Here is a 21,847-nt window from a genome sequence, read left to right on the forward strand (position 1 = left end):
GTGCACTGTCCAGGAGGTTCCCCGTTGGCAGGGGGGTGAGGCAGGGTTGTGTGCTTGCACCAACCCTGTTCTGCCTCTATGTCAACGGGGTAATCAACCACTTGGCGGGTGTACCCAACTCAGACGCTCCAAAACTGGCCGCTGAAAGGGTGCCAGCCATCATGTTTGCCGACGACACACTGTTACTATCAAAGTCGGCAAAAGGCATTCAGCGCATCCTCGACGGCTTTGTGGACTTCTGTGAGGCACATGGACTAGAAATCAATGCCATCAAAACGAAATTCATGGTCCTCAACCCCCCACAGAAATTCCATTTTAGTCCAAGTATTGCGCACATCAGACTTGAAAGAGTAAAAACCTTTGAATACCTGGGAATTGTACTAAATGATAAATTTACCTGGAGTTCACACCTGGAGAAGGCAGCACTTAAACTGACCCAGCATTCGGGAGGTATAATGAAACTCTTGGCAAGCAACAAATCTTCAATCAGGCCCATTGGCCCTCCATTGCAGATATACAAAACCCAGGCCAAGGGGGCTGTCATCTATGGATCTGAACTCTGGGGCCATGAAAAAACATCAATGCTGTTAAAGGTGGAAAAGAAATTCATCCGCAACCTTGTTGGGTTACCACCGAGCACTCCTCTCGTCCCCCTCAGGATGGACTTAGGCCTATGCCCTCTTGATGAGGATCTGGCCCTACGCCCACTGGCCTTCTGGCGTAGACTATGGACAACTCCAGAATTGGCCAGTTACAGAGAAGGACTCCGGGAGGTTCTTGCTATCCCAGGTGCTTGAAAAATTAAATGGCTCAATTCCATCAAACTAGAATTGGAGGCCCTGGGTCTCTCATCAATGTGGTCTGACCCTCTGAACACGTGTCATATCCTTTCTAAAAAGCAACTAGCCAAGTCATACCGCAAAAGCAAACTATTTTTTCTATTTAATCACCAACATCTCAGGACTCTGACAGCTTCCTTTTTATCCCACAAGGTTAACTACAATATGGAACAAACTCTGGACAAAATTTATCCCTCCGCACTGAGAAAATTATACCTCCAGTGGAGACATGGGTCTCTGCCCATTAGAACTCTTACATCCAAATGGAGTGACAATCCAAGCAGCACCTGTCCAGCGTGCAGAACTTCGGATGAAACTGAGCTCCACATTCTTTTCTTCTGCCCAGTTTATCGAGAGATCCGAAGGTTCTGGATTGTTCCCCTATGTAGGAATCTGGGATTTGAGAGGTGTCTGGCTGCCTTTAGAGTCTTAAAAACTGATCTATCGGACCATATTGTGTTTGCTATGGCCAAGTACTTGGGCGCTCTCTGGTCTATCAGAAGGAAATGTCTTAAAATGCAGACTTGAGTGCAGACTTGATTTTAGCATATAAGGATCTCTTGCTAGAGACGTTTTTATGGATTTTACAACTTGTTGTTAAACCTTTTGAAATGTTTTAATGTTTATTACAAATGTCTTTTATGGTAAAAAATTTACCGAAATAAAGATTTTCTGAACTGACCTGTTTGTTTAGAAAAGGATTAGCAAAGGATTACTGAATGTTTTCAAAACATATTGAATCTAGAACAGACCCTGGAGTGACCATTTTAGTATAAAAGACCCTCACTCCCCCTTGCAAAATAGAAGAAAATACTTTCCAGGCGGGAACAAGACTCTGCAGACTGATCCTTCGACAGGCAGAGACCTGACATCCCTTGCGGGGTGCCATCCTCGATGCAGAGACGAGGGTCCTTCACTTCGAACCATCAGGTGAGGGGTTAGCACTTCCCCGGGGGTATTTTGGCTCCATTAGGATCTATCTTGACATTTACATACACATGCTTCCCCTACATATTTAGGTTAGGTTGATTTAGGTAAGTAGACTACGCATCATAGGAGTACGCCAATACTATTGTTTTATATAATCTGCTTTTATTCATCTTATTAGCACTAAGGTAGAAATGTATCTGCTATTTACAATATTGGTTCTAGCGATTACATTTGTCTGCACCTGTGTTGTGATTGTCGCAGCGAAAATGTTTCACACTAGACTGAAGTTTGACCAATAAATAATTATTGAAACCGTGCCAATCGTAAGCGCAAGTGACTGAGCGAAAGATAACATATTTTTTCCATGATCCCTGGGGTGCCAGAAACTACCTACATCGCTGTAGAATACAGGGGGTGGTAGTGGCACTGTAGAGCTTGCTGGTCTAACGGCTAACTCATCCTGTGTGTGTGTCCACAGTCTGTCTGCACACCAGGCCCTCAGTTTAGGTCTTCCAAACGTGCAGGTCCTGGGTTGTCCTAGGAACTACATGACAATAGTAAGAGTTTCGTCCAACCAACCACTACAAAACAGGTTACACAAAAACAACTTTTGCAAGCACATTGAGAGATAGATGTAACAAAAGAAAGGGGAGAATGTATCAAGGACATTCTGTTGCATGATCTTTTTCTAACAAACACATTATTTGATGGAGATGCTGGACCAAAAACAATGAAGCACAAACTTGTACAAGAGCTTCAAAAAAACTTTTCACCTGAAGAATTTCAATTTGAAAAGGTATCCTTATTGAAAACTGCTGCTGTTGTGGACTATATGTCAGAATTACTAATAGTTGAAATTTCTTCAAAGCAAAATTTCAGAGAGGCCATTCAGACTGTTCTACAGATATCAAAGTCATTGTGCAGCTTGTAAGAAATGCATATTGTCTTGGACTGTTATCTTGAACTATCTGTCTAGGAATGTGAGAGAATCAGATGAATGTGTACAAGTGAAACAATTGAACTTGCCTGCATCAAAAATCCAACACCTATACCTGTGCAACTTGGTACATTCTGGTCATCAACATTGAACAAGATGAACTTGGAGATGTTAACTCACCAAAACATTGATAATGCTTCAGTAAACACTGAATTTCCAATTATTGCCAGTGGAATGATTGTCAATAAGGAGCTGGTGCCTACTGAGATATATTGAAAACGTGCAGGTTATCGTGCTCAAGAAGTTAACAGTAATTTGGAGGAAGCTGAACTTAGTGTTGTGCCACATGTTCAGTGAGCTGTTCAAAATGGTTCCAATCGAGTCATTGAACTGGCAAATGACACAGATGTTATTATTGTACAACTTAGATTTGCTGCAATGTTCATAGGTCAACGATTGTCAGAGTTATGGGTACGTTATGGAACAGGTGAAAAAAGACACTTAATCTAGCTTCATATTCTATACAAGAAACTCCACCCAGAGATCCTCAGTGTTCTAACGGGTGATGACACTATGAGCAACATTAGAACAAGCTTGAGGTTTTAACTGCTGTTCCTGTGATGTTTCTAAAAGGATTTGCTGAGACAGAAGTAGAAAGTCACTTTAAAGATGTAGAAAAATACATTGTGCATGTATGGAAAATGAGTTCTGACTGTCACACATTTGACGATCTTCGGTACAGTGAGTTCAAGAGATCAGGCCCGCTAATGGACCTTCCACCATCATCATATTCTGTACGTGAACACATTAAAAGAACGTTCTGCTTGATCAGAAGATGTGTAAATATTTTGGATCATGCATATGTAGAGAAAGATCTGTGTGAGTTTGGTTCTGAAGATATTGGAGGCGTGCAACAACCCTCAAAATTTCAAAATCTTGTACTCACAGAACTTACATGTACATGTACAAAAAGATGTTCCTGTTCATATGCTCACCTCAAATATTCAACATTCTGAAAATGTAACATGAGCGATTCCTGATTTTTTTTTAAAACTATGTGTCAAAAACAGTGATAAGCACTATTCTTTTCCATATTTAGATCATAAACATTGTTTGGTGTATACATACAATGATTCAAAGCCATTAGTATTTGTTTCATTTCTATATATATATATCACTTCTTCATCAATTATTACTGTAATTTTGAAAAATACTAACTGTCCCCCAAACCCTATTTTCTTACACCAAAATCAAGTATATAGGTCTCATGGTTCCTGAAATATTACCATATACACACCTAGGATCTAATGGGATCTGTGATGGCCAGAAAGTACTGATCCCTAAAAGGAGTATAAACTACACATAAGTGCTTTGGCAATATGTGCGCTGGAGGACTGATGAGAGAAAGAAAAGGGCAAGAAGGAGATCTATCTCTCCAATGAAGAGCGAGAGCTAATTAGAGACCTATGGGGGGAATGTCCCTCAGGATAAGAACCCTCACTTACCGTTAGGTAACATGCTTGGTTATTAGCCCTGGTTTTTAAAATTGCCCTCTCACCTGCACCATAATCGGAATCCACCGCTGCTTGAGCGGGTCCGGTTCCCGGGGTGGGCTCACTTTGTAGCCGCCATCTTGGAGTGGGGTAGTTGGTTGAGCGCCATCTTTAGCGAGCGCTCTAGTGCGCAGAAGCCACTGTGGGACGCCTACTTAATGCTCACCGCCTAGCGCAGCGGTATCGCGCAGCGGAGAGCGCCTTCGCTTAGCCTGAGTCGTGCCAGAGTCCTGCCCGTCTGCGCCCGTCCGCGATCGGTCGCGTTGGGCGGGGCAGGATTTTGGCAGTAACGACGATGCTTTGCTATACCAGGGATGCTCTACTGGGCATTGGACATCGCTTCTTGAAATGTGATGCGCCTCAGGTAAGTCCGTTATGTGGCCCTCACCTATGTACCTGTGGCGGGTGGTCGCTGGACGCCCCGCCCTTATTGCATGTAACAGTGAGGATTCCGTTTCTGGACCGAAAGCTCCCCGATATAATCTTAGCATATGGAACTTGAACGTTAGGTCGCTGGTTAAACACTATCAAGACATCTTTGACCTGATTGAAAAGGAGTCACCAGATGTTTTTTGTTTGACCGAGACCTGGCTACAGGATACGGACACGGCCATCCTTAACTTGGCCTTTCCCTCTGAGTACTCGGTTTACACACTCAACCGGTCCTCTCGAGGTGGGGGAATTGCGCTTGCGGTTAAATCTTGTTATTCTTGTGACTCGAGAGGGCAAAAAATCGCAGGTTGCGAAAGTGCCTCGTTTAAAATCTCCATCACTCCCCACTTTGCTCTGTCGGGCATTTTGATTTATCGCCCTCCCGGCAGTGACAAGGTATTTAGGGAGGCCCTCCCAGACGCTATTAGCGCGCTAGCAGTAGGATGTGCGAACTTTTCTATTCTTGGGGACCTAAACCTTCATTATGACAATCTGACCATCCCTGCTGTGAGCAGCTCCGTGGCTGATCTTGAGGCCTTCCAACTCGCGCAACTGGTCACCTCTCCCACCCATGTAGGCGGACATATCTTGGACCCCTTCTTTACTAACTTGGATGAGGCAAGTGTCTCTACTCCATCCCCCTTGACTTGGACGGATAATTTTCTGGTACGGATCCAATGTCCATTGTATGAGCCCTCCTTTAAAATCACAGTCCGAGCTGTTCCGAGACGGCGTTGGAATAAACTCAAACTTGAGGATTTCCACCGTCTTCTATCGTCGGATCCTTTGGGCCCTTCAGATACCATAGAAACGGGCTATGAGCGGTTCTGTGAATGGGTCACCAGGGCTCTTGATTCCCTCATCCCGATAGCACTGTGCAAACGGGGACCTAGGGACCCCAGCCCCTGGTACGACGAATCTCTGCGGACGCTCAAATGCACGTGTAGACGCGCAGAGCGAGAATGGCGGAAAACGTATGATAGTAATAAAAAAGTCCTGTACTTGGCTACTGTCAAACTCTATCATCGAGCCATCTGTAGAGCTCGCGCGGCATTCTATGCCCTTGAATTTCGCAATAGCACTAATCCATCTAAAACCATCTTTAAGGCTCTCAAAGATCTGGTGGCAACAAAAGCTTCAGTGAACGAATATTGTTCCATTTCACATTGCGAAACCTTGGCGGCCTTTTTTCTGGAAAAGGTCCAATCCATCTATAGAGCCTTTCCCACGGCTTTGCCTTCTATTGCAAGACCCTGTAGTGCCCTAGTGCAGGAGGTTCTACACTCTCTTCCTAGTCTAACACCTGAAAGTTTTAAGAAACTGGCTCAGCAAGTCAAGTCTGGGTCCCCAGCGGATCCATTAAGACCAGCTTTGTTTAGAGACCTGGCATCCTACGACCTCTCGCCGGTCTGTTCTCTGATTGATACCTCGCTGACATCTAGCTCAGTTCCTGCGAAGTGGAAACAGGCAGTGGTCATGCCCATCCTAAAGAAGCCGTCACTGGATGCCAGTAAACCCGAGAACTATCGCCCGATCTTGCTCCTTCCTTGGCCGGCCAAGGTGATGGAGGCACATGTAAATTCTGCCCTCTCAGACCATCTCTCACGGGCCAACATCTTAGACATCACGCAGAATGGATTTCGAGCTGGGCACAGCACGGAGACTGCCCTCCTGTTTATGGTGGAACATCTGCGCTCTGTGCTGGATGCGGGTCAAACGGCGGCGCTTGTGTTATTAGATCATAGCGCCGCCTTTGACACCGTCTCGCATAGTATCCTTCTGCAGCGCCTGGAGGAAGCAGGTGTTGTCGGCCCGGCGCTCCAGTGGTTCCGCTCCTTTCTTGCTGACCGTTCTTTTTGCGTGGCCGTTCCGCCCCATCAGTCCAAATTCTACCCTCTGGATCTTGGGGTTCCGCAGGGTTACTCACTGAGCCCCACGTTATTCAATCTTTACGTGAGACCGCTGGCTGAGGTCGTCAAGCGTTGTGGTATGACCATGGTGTCATACGCAGACGATACTCAGCTAGCGGTTATGCTCAGTGGGGACCCGGATGTGGACGCCCCCAGATTCCAGAATGGACTTCGGGCGGTCGCCAGCTAGATGACTTCCAACTGTCTCCAGCTGAACGCAAAGAAGACGGAAATTATGATTAGCAAACGGAGCTATGGGGCGATATGTGGTGGCCATTGGAACTGGGTCCCACGCCGGCACCGGTGTTGGAGATAAAAAATCTCGGGGTGTGGCTAGACCCCTCCCTTAGTTTTGTCTGCCACACTAAGCGCACTTGATCCAGCGGCCTATAGAAAATATATCATAAACAACGCTACCCAACTTCATAACCTATAAACAAAATTCTATATTGAATATGGACCCATTTATAAACCTGACATATTTTGGGCCTACTGAATCAGGTGGTCAGATTAAATCTATATACACATTATCTACAAACTATATACATTTTTATACATCTGCGAAAGGAATATTGTCATTAGAATAAAACTTAACCATTTAAATGACCACCATTGGCGACGTGATCTAGCTAATAGTAACCTACACTTCTGAATAACCAAGACCAGCTTGTTTGTCAAAAGTAAGATTTTATTTACTAAATTATGGTATATAAGTTGATAGTTTTATAAATGAATTTTATTAGCAATAAAGCAAGCATGATTGTAAAGAAATATGAGAAAAATACAATTTAAGCAAGTGAATCAAAATCAAAGTGAATATATAAAGTTTAGCATTTCTAAAACCTAATTCCCTAACTGAGCTAAATAGATAGAAATTAAAGTAAAGTTCTTTGAGGATTCTTACGTGCTCCACGCAAAGTCCAACAGCACATCACCCTCATCGGAAAGTCAGAAAGCAGCAGCCAGCCCATCCCTAGGGGCATGACTTTTTATACCTTTCTACGTTAAATAAACTACGCAAAGGAAAGTTTTCAGAAATCTTCGACGTCCCATTGGCTGAGAGTGACAAGTGACATGTCACCCACTTTTCAAAAGTTCCATTAGATCATGTTTCATAAAGACCATTGTCTCTTCCACGTGAAACCAGGAGCTTCCTGAGTTTGCAACAAATGTATAAAGTCATTCTCGCAGCGTCCATTGACTTTCAATTGACTTCCGCGGATGCCAAGTTAAGGACTGACAAAATGTTCTTTTTCGACCTTGGCCATGTCCGACAGAATGACGATAGCACGTTAGTTTTTGCTTTGTGAACGCAGCTTTTGACGAATAATTTATTTCAGAATGGGCGTCTCGTGACTTTTGCAGAATTACAAGTCAGCTCTTTTCTGCGACTCAAGTGACTAGGCCCAAAAGCAGGCAACTTAAGCTTTCTAGTATAAAACAAACACAAGAAAAGTATTAATGTAAGAAATAATGTAGATTCTGTATCCACCCCAAGATTTACTAATTAATTAACCCACCCAATTAATCAAAATGTTATCTAGCCATTGCAAACAAATAAAGCAGCGTTTATATCTACCAGTCTTCGTTATTCCATGAGACTCATATGCACCTAGAATAGTAGAAATGACATCACACAGACAAGGAAAAGCAAAACAAGCACATGCTTCTTTTAAGTTTGCAGCAGTTAGTAATGACAAAAACGAAAACAATAAATTATTTTATTATTTTGCACGAACAAAAAAGATGCAACAATTATGCACGTTTATGAGCACACATGTTAGTCCCCCCATGTGTAAAGTTTAATCTAAGTTGTATTAGCACGACATATCACAAATCATTAATATTATTATTCATGTTATGGAAATGTGACTTCACGAGATTAAACAAAATTTTGTTTTCTATCTCGCTCCATCAACTCCCTCATCTGGTGATTAACAAATCACCACACCAGCACTCAAAATTTTGATAATTTAAATTTTTAAGAAATCGATTCAAATTCATTTGTATCAGTAAACCTAAAAGTCTGTTTCTGCATAATCTTTGGAATTAGCATAACGCTCTCTATGTAACTCCTGTAATTCGATCTCTCTTTCTTCTTCTTTTCTGAGTTTATAGATTCTTTTCTTTTCTTTCAACTGTTTCTTTCTTTTATGTAACAAACAACCTATTTTGGTCAAAATAAAAATGAATACTATTATAATCAAAGGTGCCAGAATCTTGCCAAGAATTGAACTTCCGATATTATGAAACCAGTTTTTAATTGCTTGAAACCTTTTTGAAAGTTTCCCTGTAAAATCATCTTCTTCTAAAGGAATTATCTCTGAATGCATTTGTGTAATATTCTTAATATACATTTCAATATTCTTACTTTCATCAGGTATATATGTACAACAATGTTGTACATGTAAAATGCCACAGACTCCTCCCTCTTTTGCTAGGAGTATGTCTAAAGCAAGGCGGTCTTGAATTACCATAGATCTAATTGCAATAACTTCAACATTCACTAATTGAAATCCATCAGCTGTGTCAGTTGATAATCTATCAACTATAGTGGACAATTTTCTGATTCTCCCTGCATTTAGGGTTATACCAACAAAAGGTATTACAGCTTGAAAAATATCTCCCAGAACTTCAGTAAAAGTTTCTCTTTTAACTCTATTTACATAATTATGAATTTTAAACAATCCTTCTGAATCTCTGTCAACATGAAACACTTTAGGAAAAACAATTCCCACATAACAAGTTCCATACCAGTGGTCTGGAAGGTTGTAGTAGGCTTTGTCACCACAAACAAAATAAATCCCAGGAAAGATAGGATCTTTTCCACCTTTACCTTCACAGTTACTTGCACCTACAAAATAATTATCAAAAAGTGTATTATCTCTTCTAATGCAAAGTTTTCCACTAACTGGTTTGTCTATGTGAATTGCAATATTTTCAAGCATTTTGCCATTTAATTTCTCATCCTCTTTCTGCCAGAAACCCGACTTAGTCTGCTTGACTAATTCATTCCTCTTATAAATTGCTCTTCTCTCCTCAACCATGTTCAAAAATTTCTTTCCTTCAGCACTTAATTTGCATGTTAGATTATTCTTGTAAGCATACTCGTAAGTGAGTTCGTTAGTAACAAGGAAAAATTCTCTCATTTGTTTTGCTTTCTTATGCTTATTTAAAGCATTATCAATCTTAATATTTGCAAAAATTTCATCATAATTTGAATAGTAATATTCTAAACGTCCAGTTTGATAAAATAAACTAGTTAATACACTACATGTTACAGCATAAGTGAGAGGAAGCATATTATATGTTACTCCCTCAGAAACAGAAGCAGGTAACTTAACGCAGACGTAGCAGTCTTCTGCATCCATTACCTTAACATATTCACTCAATAGCTTTGTGAATGTATTACTTGAGAAATCACCAATTGATTTATCTTGATGAATGTTAGGCTGATGATCAATAACTTTTGCAGACGCACTATGTTTAGTTTGGCTAACCAAAGCTTTGCTTGTTATGTTAACTTTGTGTAATTCTCTATTCATTTCCAAAGGGATAATCACAGCTAGAACCAACCAGAGCAGAATTAAAATGAGCAGACACACCAGAGTCATCTTACAGCATCTTTTAAAAACAGAACACTTTGAAGTGCTCTCCTTAACATAAGGCATTTTTGGTTAGTTTAGCCTAAAAAATAAAAATAAATTTTAAAATTCTAAATTTATATTTACACCCCCCTTTTAAAATAATTTTTTTTTTTTTTTTTTTTTTAAACCCTAAACAAGATTTCTTCGACCTTATGTCATACATAAGTTTTCTTCAACTAAACAGTTTTTCTTCGACCTTGTGTCAACTAACAAATTTTCTTCAGCCTTTTGCCAATTTAATATTTCTGTACTTCAATCATTGTCACTAATTTCTTGGATTTTGTTTTCTTCTTCACTACTATCATATATGTCAATAACAGGTGGAATTACTAAGTAAGTCCACTCAGGAGACTTGTATTTTTGGTTTGGTCTTATTATTCTCTTCCCTTTTCTCGATATCACTTCAATTTTTCTTCCAACTCCAACTTCTTTTCCAGGACTCTTTTGACTACTAATTTCTTCAACTTGTTCTTTTGGCTTTTTGATCAATCTGACTCTCAATCTTCCACCTGGCCAGTAGTCTGCTTTTCTCACGTACTTCTTCTTTGGTTCAGAATTATTTGATTCTGACTTCCAAGTCCTTTTCTTTCTGTTTTCACTTTCACCTTCCACGTCACTTTCTTCAGTTTCGTAGTCTGAAATTTCAATTGACTCAGGAACTTCTCTATTCGGCAATTTCACTCCTTCAGGAACACTTTGTCTTCCATCACTGGTACTCGGTAATTCGTTCTCCTCCTCTTCCTCAATTACCCCCAACTTCCCAGATTTCGGATTTCTGTTCCTTACTTCAGAGTTTGTTCTCTGCCTTTCGATACTCTCCTGGTCTGAAACTTCTTTTTGTTTTGCTTCTTTGTCTTCAATGGAGACAACCGAATCCTCAGTTATATTTCCTTTTAACAGATTCTCTTCACCTTCAGAATCTATTTCAATTATTTCCAAGTCTTTTCTTGTCAAATTTCCATTCACTGGCACAGTTTCCAGATGTCGACTTCCTTGTCGATCTTCAGAATCTGGAATTATTTCACCTTCTGTTTCGCCTTCTGCTTCAGAATCAGAATCGTCTGTGGTATCACTTTCAACATCAGAACTCTCAGGAGTTGGTACTGGAATAGTATGACTAGGATGAATCCAACGTTTCAATCCTCTGCACTTTACAGCATTAGTAGTGATCAAAATTATCTGCCTAGGTTTCTGCCATCTAGGAGCTAGACAATTCCTTCTCCGATGTACTTTCGTTCTGACCCAATCGCCAGGTCTCAGATCATGTGTCAAAACCTTTTCATCTGATTGAGCTTCAGTTCCCACCTGATTAGACACAGAAGTTACCATATCAGATAACCTTTTACAGTAATCCAAAATAGCACTGTCATTTATGCTCAACAGTTTACCTACAGGTACAAAAGCTTGCCTCATAACTCTTCCCATTAAAATTTCATGAGGACTCAAACCTGTCTTTTTATCTGGTGTACTTCTTAATGACATCAAAACAAGTGGAAGAGCATCAGTCCATTTTATACCTGTTTCAAGACACATTTTTCCAATTCTGTTTTTAATTGTTCCATTTATTTGTTCAACTACTCCTGATGCCTCTGGTCTGTATGCACAGTGTATTTTCTGCTCAATACTTAAAGCTTCGCAAATTAACTTCATCAGTTTATTATCAAAATGGCTTCCTCCATCACTCTCAATAGTGACTGGAAAACCGTATCTTGGGATGATTTCTCTGAGCATTAGTTTTGCCACTGTAATTGAATCACAATGTCGTGTAGGGAAAGCCTCTACCCATCTTGAAAATAAGCACACAATTACAAGCACATATTTCAAACAATTGTGTAATGGCATTTCGATGAAATCCATTTGTAACCTGGTAAAGGGACCACCTTCTCGACCAATTATTCCTGTCCCCACCACTGATTTTCTGTTTGGATTCATTTGTTGGCATGACAAACACCTTTGACAAAAAGATTCAGCAATAGTTCTAAACTTGGTATTGAACCATGTTTCCCTGAAAAGTCTAACCATAGAATCTCTTCCTAGATGTGCTGGACCATGATATAATCTGGCCATGTCAGCAATCAAACAATTTGGTAAGACTACTCTGCCATCTTTGTAAACCCACACTCCATCTTCTTCACGTGGTCTACAATCTGATCTTAACCATAAGTCTTTTTCTTCATCTTCTGCTTCATTTTGTAAATCTCTAATCTCATGCCATGTTTCTACAACAGTTGTTAGCATTAATGAATTTGAATCAGTTTCTTTACTCCTCTCCCGATTGTATGAATAATTTTTCCTTGCGCAGTATTTAGCTGTTTCATCTGCGAAGGCATTTCCCTTTGAAATATAATCAGTTCCTCTAGTGTGCGCTGCACACTTAACAATGGCGATTTCTTTTGGCAATTGTATTGCTTCAATTAATCTCCTAATGAAAACTGCATTTTTAATTGGAGATCCTGCTGATGTCATGTATCCTCTCTGTGACCAGAGTTGTCCATAATCATGCACAACTCCGTACCCATACTGACTATCAGTAATGATGGTAACTCTTATATCCTTTGATATTTCACATGCACGAATTAAAGCAATTAATTCAGCCACCTGTGCTGAACGAACTCCTTCAAGACATGATGCTTCTTCGACATCTACGACTGTACAAACTGAATATGAAGCTTTTAAGACACCTCCTTCGGATCTTAAGCATGACCCATCTACAAAGTAGACAAAATCCGATTCAGACAAAGGTCTGTCTTTGATGTCTTTTCTTGGTTTAGTGCAGAATTCCATGACATCTAAACATTCATGTTCTGTTTCAATGTCATCAACAATTTCAGAATCAGGCAGTAATGTAGAAGGATTCAGATTTAAACATCTTGAAATCGAACCATTATCTGCTCCTAGTATGATTTTCTCATACTTTGTCAATCTACTACTTGTTAGATGTTGAGTCTTACCTCTTGTCAGTAATATTTCAACTGAATGAGGCACAAAAACTTTCACAGGAAATCCCATAATGATCCCCTCACTTTGTTTGAGGCTGATACTTGTAGCTGCAACTGCTTTCAAACAACCTGGTAATGCTTTTGCAATTGGATCAAGAACTGCAGAGAAGTATGCAATAGGTTTCTTTAAATTTCCATGTCTCTGAATTAACACAGATAATGCACATCCTTCTCTCTCACTGCAATACAGTTCAAAATCTTTCTCATAATTTGGCATACCTAAAGCAGGAGCTTGACATAAGCTCTTTTTCAGGTTCTCAAAAGAATCCATCTCAGCATCATTGAGAATAATTGGATCTTTTACATCTGACTTTGTCAGTCTTTGTAGTGGTTTTGCAATTACTGAAAATCCACTTATCCATTGTCGACAGTAACCAACCATTCCCAAGAACATTCTGACCTGTCTTTGTGTTCTTGGTGGTAACATTGCTTGAATCATTTTTATTCTCTCTATTGTTACTTGTCTTTTTCCCTTTGCAATTCTGTGACCAAGATATTTTACTTCTTGTTTGCAAAACTGTAGTTTTGCTGGGGACACTTTATGTCCTTCTTCTGCAAGGCGATTTAACAGAATTATTGTGTCTGTTACACAATTTTCTCTTGTCTTTGCAGCTATTAACAAATCATCAATATACTGCACTAGCGTAGACCTACCAGGTAAGTCTAGGTCTTCTAATGATCTTTTTAACAATTCGTTAAAAATTGAAGGACTTTCTGTATAGCCCTGAGGGATTCTTGACCATCCGAGGGTCTTACCTTGGAATCTGAAAGCAAAGATTTCATAACTGTCTGGATGTAAGGGAACAGTAAAGAATGCATTGCAAAGGTCAATGACAGTATACCATTCAGCATCATGTGGAATCTGAAATAGAATTACTGCTGGATTTGGAACCACAGGACAACATGGAACGACAATTTGATTAACCTTTCTCAAATCTTGTACGATTCTAAATGTTCCGTTAGACTTTTTAACTCCCATAATTGGTGAATTACAAGAACTACTCTCCATTTCTTTTAATACACCTTGCTTGATTAATTTTTCAATTATAGGTGTAATACCTTCAATTGTTTCTGTTTTCATTTTATATTGTGGAGTGTTTGGAAATTCTATTCCCTGTTTCAATGTAATTTTTACTGGATCTACGTTTTTCATCAGACCCATCTCATTTCCAGTAAAATCCCATATTTCAGATTTCACTGTTTCTTTGAGTTCTTCAGGTAAATCTTTTTCTTCAAATGCAGGAAACAATTTTGTTTCTTCTGCTTCCATCATCATCATTGTCATTCTGTATAAACCATCTTCCTCCATTGTTTGTAACTCAACTCCATCAGGAGAACAATATATTCTACAATTCATTTTACATAGGATGTCTCTGCCCAATAGATTTACTGGACTACTATTACAAACCACAAATCTGTGTTTGTCTCTGTAATTTCCAATTTCAACTGGTACTGGATCAGTTAAGTCAGTTTTAATTTGTTGATTACTTACTCCGACAACTTGGATGGTATCCCCAGAGAGAGGTAGGTTTTCAATTTCCACTGATCTAACAGTAGAACGGGTAGCACCAGTGTCCACTAGAAAAGTGATGTCTACATCATTAACTTTCCCGTTTACAAAAGGACCAGACTGGTCAACCTCAAGAGTGGCTCCAACAACACACTCTTCCTCCTCTCTCGGGCACCGTCAACAATAATCATCAGAATCGCTGTCTTGACTTTCTGCTAATAAAAATTGTTGTGAAGCATTTTGCATTTGAACCCTTTGCTGCTTTTGCTGTTTTTGTGGTTTTATTACCTGTTCACTTCCCTGAAATCCCACGTTTGGATTATATTTTTGAACTCCCCCACAATTCGGAAAAGGTGGTTGTGGCAATTGGTCTTGACGATTATTCACCTGTTGTTGTTGCTGTTGCTGTAACTGTCGCTGAATATTAAATTCGTTTAACCCCTGTTGTATCTGTAGCTGTCGCTGCAGGTCAACACCATTCTGCATCTGTGGATTCAATAAGGGATTCTTTAAGTTTTTAGGAGGATGAGGACACTCGTCTCTCCAATGTCCAATTTCGCCACAATTAAAACAAGGTAATCTTTGTTTCAACTCCTCAATCTTTGGGCTAAATTTCTTTGGGAAATTATTACCTTTAAACTTTCCTTGTATCTGGTTTGTATTCCCAGTTTGAACAAAATTAGTGTTCTTATTTCCCATGCTGGCAATCTGTTGCTCAGCCACCTTTACCTGAGCCCACATGGCTTTCTCCTTGAGCTTCTTCTGTCTCACTTCTATTTCATCGCTACAATACTTTGCTTTTCTTAGAATATCATCTACAGATAGTGATTGCCATCCGACAATACTATTTCTGATCATTTCTCCAATTTCAGGTTTTAGTCCATAAACAAATCTATAGACAAAATGGCTCATGTCTTTTTCATCTAATTTTTCATAACCACTGTATTGTTTAAAGATTAACAGTAGTCTTTCATAAAAAGAATGAACTGATTCTTTTGTTTCCTGTTCTGTTCTTTCTATTTTAACCCAATCGACTTCTTTGGGTGGAATTTTGTTTTTCATCCAAACAATTACTTTTTCATAAAAATCCATTACAAGTGGATTTGGAGCACCTGTTTCTTTAATTCGCTCAGGTTCTGTTTTTGGCCAACTAATCGATATCTTGCATTCTGTCCAAAGATCTGATGGAACGACAATGTCAAAAAATCCATCTAAATCAATCCACAGAACTTTTGACACTTTGATAAATCTATCGACTTGCCTGTACCACTCAACTGGTTTCTCCCTCAATTTCGGAAAGTCATTTGTAAATAACAGAATGTCCTGTCTCGACCAAGGGACATGAACATATCCTCCACCTGCAATTTCTCTCATTGGAAATTGTTTTGACAATTTTTCCAATCTTTCATCTTCCTTCTTTTTCGTCCATTTTACTCTCCATTTGTTCAGTTCTCCTAGCTTTTTGATATAGACAATCAAATCTTTAATATGAACTATTCTTCCCATTGAGTTTAAACTCTCGATGTCACTTTCTGAAAAGTCTAATCTGTAATGTTTCGCAAAATTCTTTTGTTTACTCACATCGATTTCAAGTTCTGCTGCTAGATCCTCTAGTTGATCATATTTGTTTTTCGTTTTCCACTGAATGCTTTTGCAAATGAACAGTAGTTCATCATCTCGATAGTAATTTAAACTATCTGGACCAATTATTAATTCTTCGATATTCGCTTTTAATTTGGCCACATCTAGTTTTGGTGTAGTTACCCTGACTTCAGGACTCCCTATATCTGATATAGCACCCATTGGTGTTTTTGGAGATAAATCCTCATTAAAGGTTAAATCAGGCATTCTCGATTTAGAAGAGTTTATTTCAGATAAGTCTGAATAAAATTTTTCAGCAGCCTTTTGAATTTCTGTATTTAAAGGAATAGTTAATCCATTTTTGTTTGTTTCCTTTTGATCAAATACGGGCTGAACAGGACCAATTGTTACTGGAACTGTCACAGCTTCCATGCCTTTTGTCATTCTTTTTATTAATTCTTCTTTTGATCTTAAATATTCATTATAATCAACATCTTCAACATTTCTTGCCTCTCTTGTATAATCTTTTGGAGGTTCTCTTGCTCTTGGAGCCATTGTAAAATGTCTACCTTCATTTCGAGCATTCTCGAATTCTGGTCTTCTAGGAGTTTCAATGATTTCACAATTATTTGGATAAAGTTTAGGAGCTTCATTAATTGGAGGTGCACTCGGTGAAGTTTCAGTAGAAACCACCGGAGTAGACCATGATCTAGGAGGTCTCAAAGGCTGATTCTTTCTAGCAGTTGTATATATTTCTTCCATAACTGCATCCTCAGATTCACTTTCCATAGATTTCCCTGTAGGAGTACCCATTACCATTTCATGAATTAAATACAATCCTTCACTCATGTTTCCCTGTCTCCACATTCGCAATCTATCTTCATGAGTTTCTCTTCTCCAAGGTGGATTTTTAGAAGGTCTTTTAATTCCACTAGCTTCTCTTTGTAACTGATACATCTCGTCTTCCCACTCAACTAAAGCTTCAAATTGAGTTGGTCTCGGTTTCGGAACAAGAGCATTCATTTTCTCTCGTAAATTTCTTAAGACTTTTACATTAAATGAACCATCATCAGGCCAAGTTAAAACACCGTCGTTCTTAGTATAGCGTTTCCAACTATCGAACCATAAGACAGTATGATATCCATATTCACCTTCCATATACGCTGCAGGTGTTTTATACTTATGAAGTAGTTTACCACCTCGCGTTTCGATTTTCTTGTCAGGTGAAAATAAATTCTTAAACTTCTGAAATAATGTTGGCTTTTTCTCAACATGTTTAAAATGATAACTCATTTTTAAGAGTTAAATCTAATTCACAAAATCGTTCGTAAAATATTTCCGGGATGTTCCGTAAAACAACCAATCCGTGCGCGAAACACACCAACAAGCCAATGACAGTTGAGCTATGTCACTTTTCTGCTCAACCAATAAATTTGGAGTTTTTCCGAAGGACCAATCAGCTCACAGGCCGTCAGAGACTCAAGAGCCAATCAGAATATAGCTTGTGACGTAGGTCGCCCAATCCCAGCGCGGCTCTGTGACGTACACAGCAGCTGCGGTTTCTCGTTTCTCACTACTGGCGCTTACCCCTCCTTCACAAAATCTTTTCACAGCGCCATTTTAAGAACACTTTTCAGTGTAAATTAATTCTTAACAATGACTATAAAGACAACATCTGTTCGTTTCACTATTTAGGATAGTTTACATACATTCAAGTATCCACACTTCGGAATAGACGGCGCTATTCACACTAAGGATAATATTCAATTGTTAGTAGAGTAACCTTACCCCACCCTTCTAACACGTATAATTATGAACTCGCTTTGCTCTGAACCCACCGCGAAGTGAAAGTTCTAAGAGTTCCACTTGAACATAAAATACAATTCAAATTCGCACTTTCACACTGAAATTTCCCTAATTTCAAACACACATGAAATCCGTACAGGACTCTCACCTGTTTATAGAAATCATGCACCGTTAGCAAAATAACGACGTTATCCGTACAGGGCTCTCACCTGTTTATAGATATGAAACATGTACCCGTACAGGACTCTAACCTGTTTATAGATAATCATGCACCGACGCTAATTTTACCCTTCACTCAAGCTTGGATATAACTAATACTCTCATTACAGTGAGTTTTATGGAAGGCGCTTTGTCCCTATTCTCATGCTGCTTTAATTTCTTAGAAAACCCTCACTATACAAGATTCAGACCTAGCCCTAAAACTGTGCTGCTCGGCGACAACACTATGGTACACGGCGATACCTCTTGTGATACTCGGCGATATCACTACAAACAGAACAGATGGCTTGCGTGACTAATTTCTCGCCACACAATCTATACCGGTATAGCTTACAGATAGCACGAAAAACGAACTCAACATGTGTTAAAACATCGATCCTATTTCCATACCATAATACTTTAGTAACCCTTAGCAACCACCATATTACCTTGGTTACTCTTAGCAACCATCAATTTCTGCTACCAGAGAATTGATCCAGCGGCCTATAGAAAATATATCATAAACAACGCTACCCAACTTCATAACCTATAAACAAAATTCTATATTGAATATGGACCCATTTATAAACCTGACATATTTTGGGCCTACTGAATCAGGTGGTCAGATTAAATCTATATACACATTATCTACAAACTATATACATTTTTATACATCTGCGAAAGGAATATTGTCATTAGAATAAAACTTAACCATTTAAATGACCACCATTGGCGACGTGATCTAGCTAATAGTAACCTACACTTCTGAATAACCAAGACCAGCTTGTTTGTCAAAAGTAAGATTTTATTTACTAAATTATGGTATATAAGTTGATAGTTTTATAAATGAATTTTATTAGCAATAAAGCAAGCATGATTGTAAAGAAATATGAGAAAAATACAATTTAAGCAAGTGAATCAAAATCAAAGTGAATATATAAAGTTTAGCATTTCTAAAACCTAATTCCCTAACTGAGCTAAATAGATAGAAATTAAAGTAAAGTTCTTTGAGGATTCTTACGTGCTCCACGCAAAGTCCAACAGCACATCACCCTCATCGGAAAGTCAGAAAGCAGCGGCCAGCCCATCCCTAGGGGCATGACTTTTTATACCTTTCTACGTTAAATAAACTACGCAAAGGAAAGTTTTCCGAAATCTTCGACGTCCCATTGGCTGAGAGTGACAAGTGACATGTCACCCACTTTTCAAAAGTTCCATTAGATCATGTTTCATAAAGACCATTGTCTCTTCCACGTGAAACCAGGAGCTTCCTGAGTTTGCAACAAATGTATAAAGTCATTCTCGCAGCGTCCATTGACTTTCAATTGACTTCCGCGGATGCCAAGTTAAGGACTGACAAAATGTTCTTTTTCGACCTTGGCCATGTCCGACAGAATGACGATAGCACGTTAGTTTTTGCTTTGTGAACGCAGCTTTTGACGAATAATTTATTTCAGAATGGGCGTCTCGTGACTTTTGCAGAATTACAAGTCAGCTCTTTTCTGCGACTCAAGTGACTAGGCCCAAAAGCAGGCAACTTAAGCTTTCTAGTATAAAACAAACACAAGAAAAGTATTAATGTAAGAAATAATGTAGATTCTGTATCCACCCCAAGATTTACTAATTAATTAACCCACCCGATTAATCAAAATGTTATCTAGCCATTGCAAACAAATAAAGCAGCGTTTATATCTACCAGTCTTCGTTATTCCATGAGACTCATATGCACCTAGAATAGTAGAAATGACAGCACACAGACAAGGAAAAGCAAAACAAGCACATGCTTCTTTTAAGTTTGCAGCAGTTAGTAATGACAAAAACGAAAACAATAAATTATTTTATTATTTTGCACGAACAAAAAAGATGCAACAATTATGCACGTTTATGAGCACACATGTTAGTCCCCCCATGTGTAAAGTTTAATCTAAGTTGTATTAGCACGACATATCACAAATCATTAATATTATTATTCATGTTATGGAAATGTGACTTCACGAGATTAAACAAAATTTTGTTTTCTATCTCGCTCCATCACACTGCAGCCTGTTGTTTTGGCATTCTGCGCGGCCTAAAACCTGTGCTAAAATTCTTTGATGCAGCAACCAGGCAGCTTGTAGTGCAAGCGACGGTGATTTCTCGGCTTGATTATGCCAGTTCCCTTTTGGTGGGGCTAAACCAGGCCGAGATCATCCGTCTTCAACGCGTGCAGAATGCGGCCGCCAGAGCAGTCGTGGGTCTTCCCAGGTTCTGTTCAGTTGTTAACACCTTGCATTCTCTCCATTGGCTGCCGATTAAGCAGAGGATCCAATTTAAAGCACTTTGTGTGTCTTATAAAATCCTCAAGGGCTCTCCTGCCCTGATTCTTTTGAATCTTCTGTCTCCCTATACTCCGGTCCGTTCTTTAAGATCTTCTGACCTTGAACTGGCTGTAGTCCCCCGTTTTAAGCGCAGCCGTGCTGGCGGCCGCTCATTTCGTGTACGCGCCGCGGCCCTGTGGAATTCCCTTCCCCCAGAGATACGTGCTCTCGGTGATTTGCTCTCTTTTCGTAGGGCTGTTAAGACCTTTTTGTTTTCTTAAATCTGCTTCTTCTGCAGTCTTTCTTTAGGTTGTGTTGTGTTGGTACCTTGTCGGGCGCCAGGACGCTCCTTTGCTGGAGCATCTGTGCGCATAATAAATGACCATAACATAACATAACATAACATAACATAACATGTGGGTTCCCTCCTCAAACCGTAGGGTGGGCTACGACTCCCTGAGGGTGAGGAGCAGAGGTGTTTTCTCAGAAGATGAGCATAAAGAAATGGGTGAGTGAGTGGCAGAGTGCAGAAGAGCGTGAAGAGAGTGATGTAAAAATGGCTATCTAGGTCCACTGAAAGTTTATTAGGTGGTCTAAGCGACATAATTAAAATGCAAGAGGAGTTAAGGCTTCAACCGATATACCCTAGTTTGTAAGGCTTGTAAGCTTGGAGAGTGCACGTGACTTTCTTGCATCCATGTATTAACAACTACTCACCTCCCAAGGTATGCATCCTATAATCAGTATAGTTTAATGCGTAAAGGAAACTACTGGATTTCTCCACTACAATCGTATTGTGGGCTCTCTCACTTATATTCTTTCCATGGTGTGCAGCTACTGGTTAGTTCCGTAGGTCTCATTTGATTTGCAGTGTCAGATTGGACTGGTTTGTGTATGGTCAGGGCAGATTTAAATGTACAGGGGGAGGAAAGCGTGCAGATATACATTTCAAGCAGCATTAAGGGTACAGAGGGGAAATGAACAGGCAAAAATTGAGTATCTAGCAGGCCTAAAGCACAGTCCATAAATTTCACAAAGTTCCAGTTTAATTGTGTGTGAGAATCACTTAGACTCTGAATCATGGCTTCTCTAAAAGTCCTTATTTTTAAGATATTAAATTGTTATCTAAGAAAATGCCTACGTGTGTTCATCAGAGCTGGGCACAGACCCAAAATGTGCACGTCTGTTTCTGTTTTATATCCGCATAG

Source organism: Lissotriton helveticus, chromosome 4_1 (assembly GCF_964261635.1).
Source record: "Lissotriton helveticus chromosome 4_1, aLisHel1.1, whole genome shotgun sequence".
Lineage (NCBI taxonomy): Eukaryota > Metazoa > Chordata > Amphibia > Caudata > Salamandridae > Lissotriton > Lissotriton helveticus.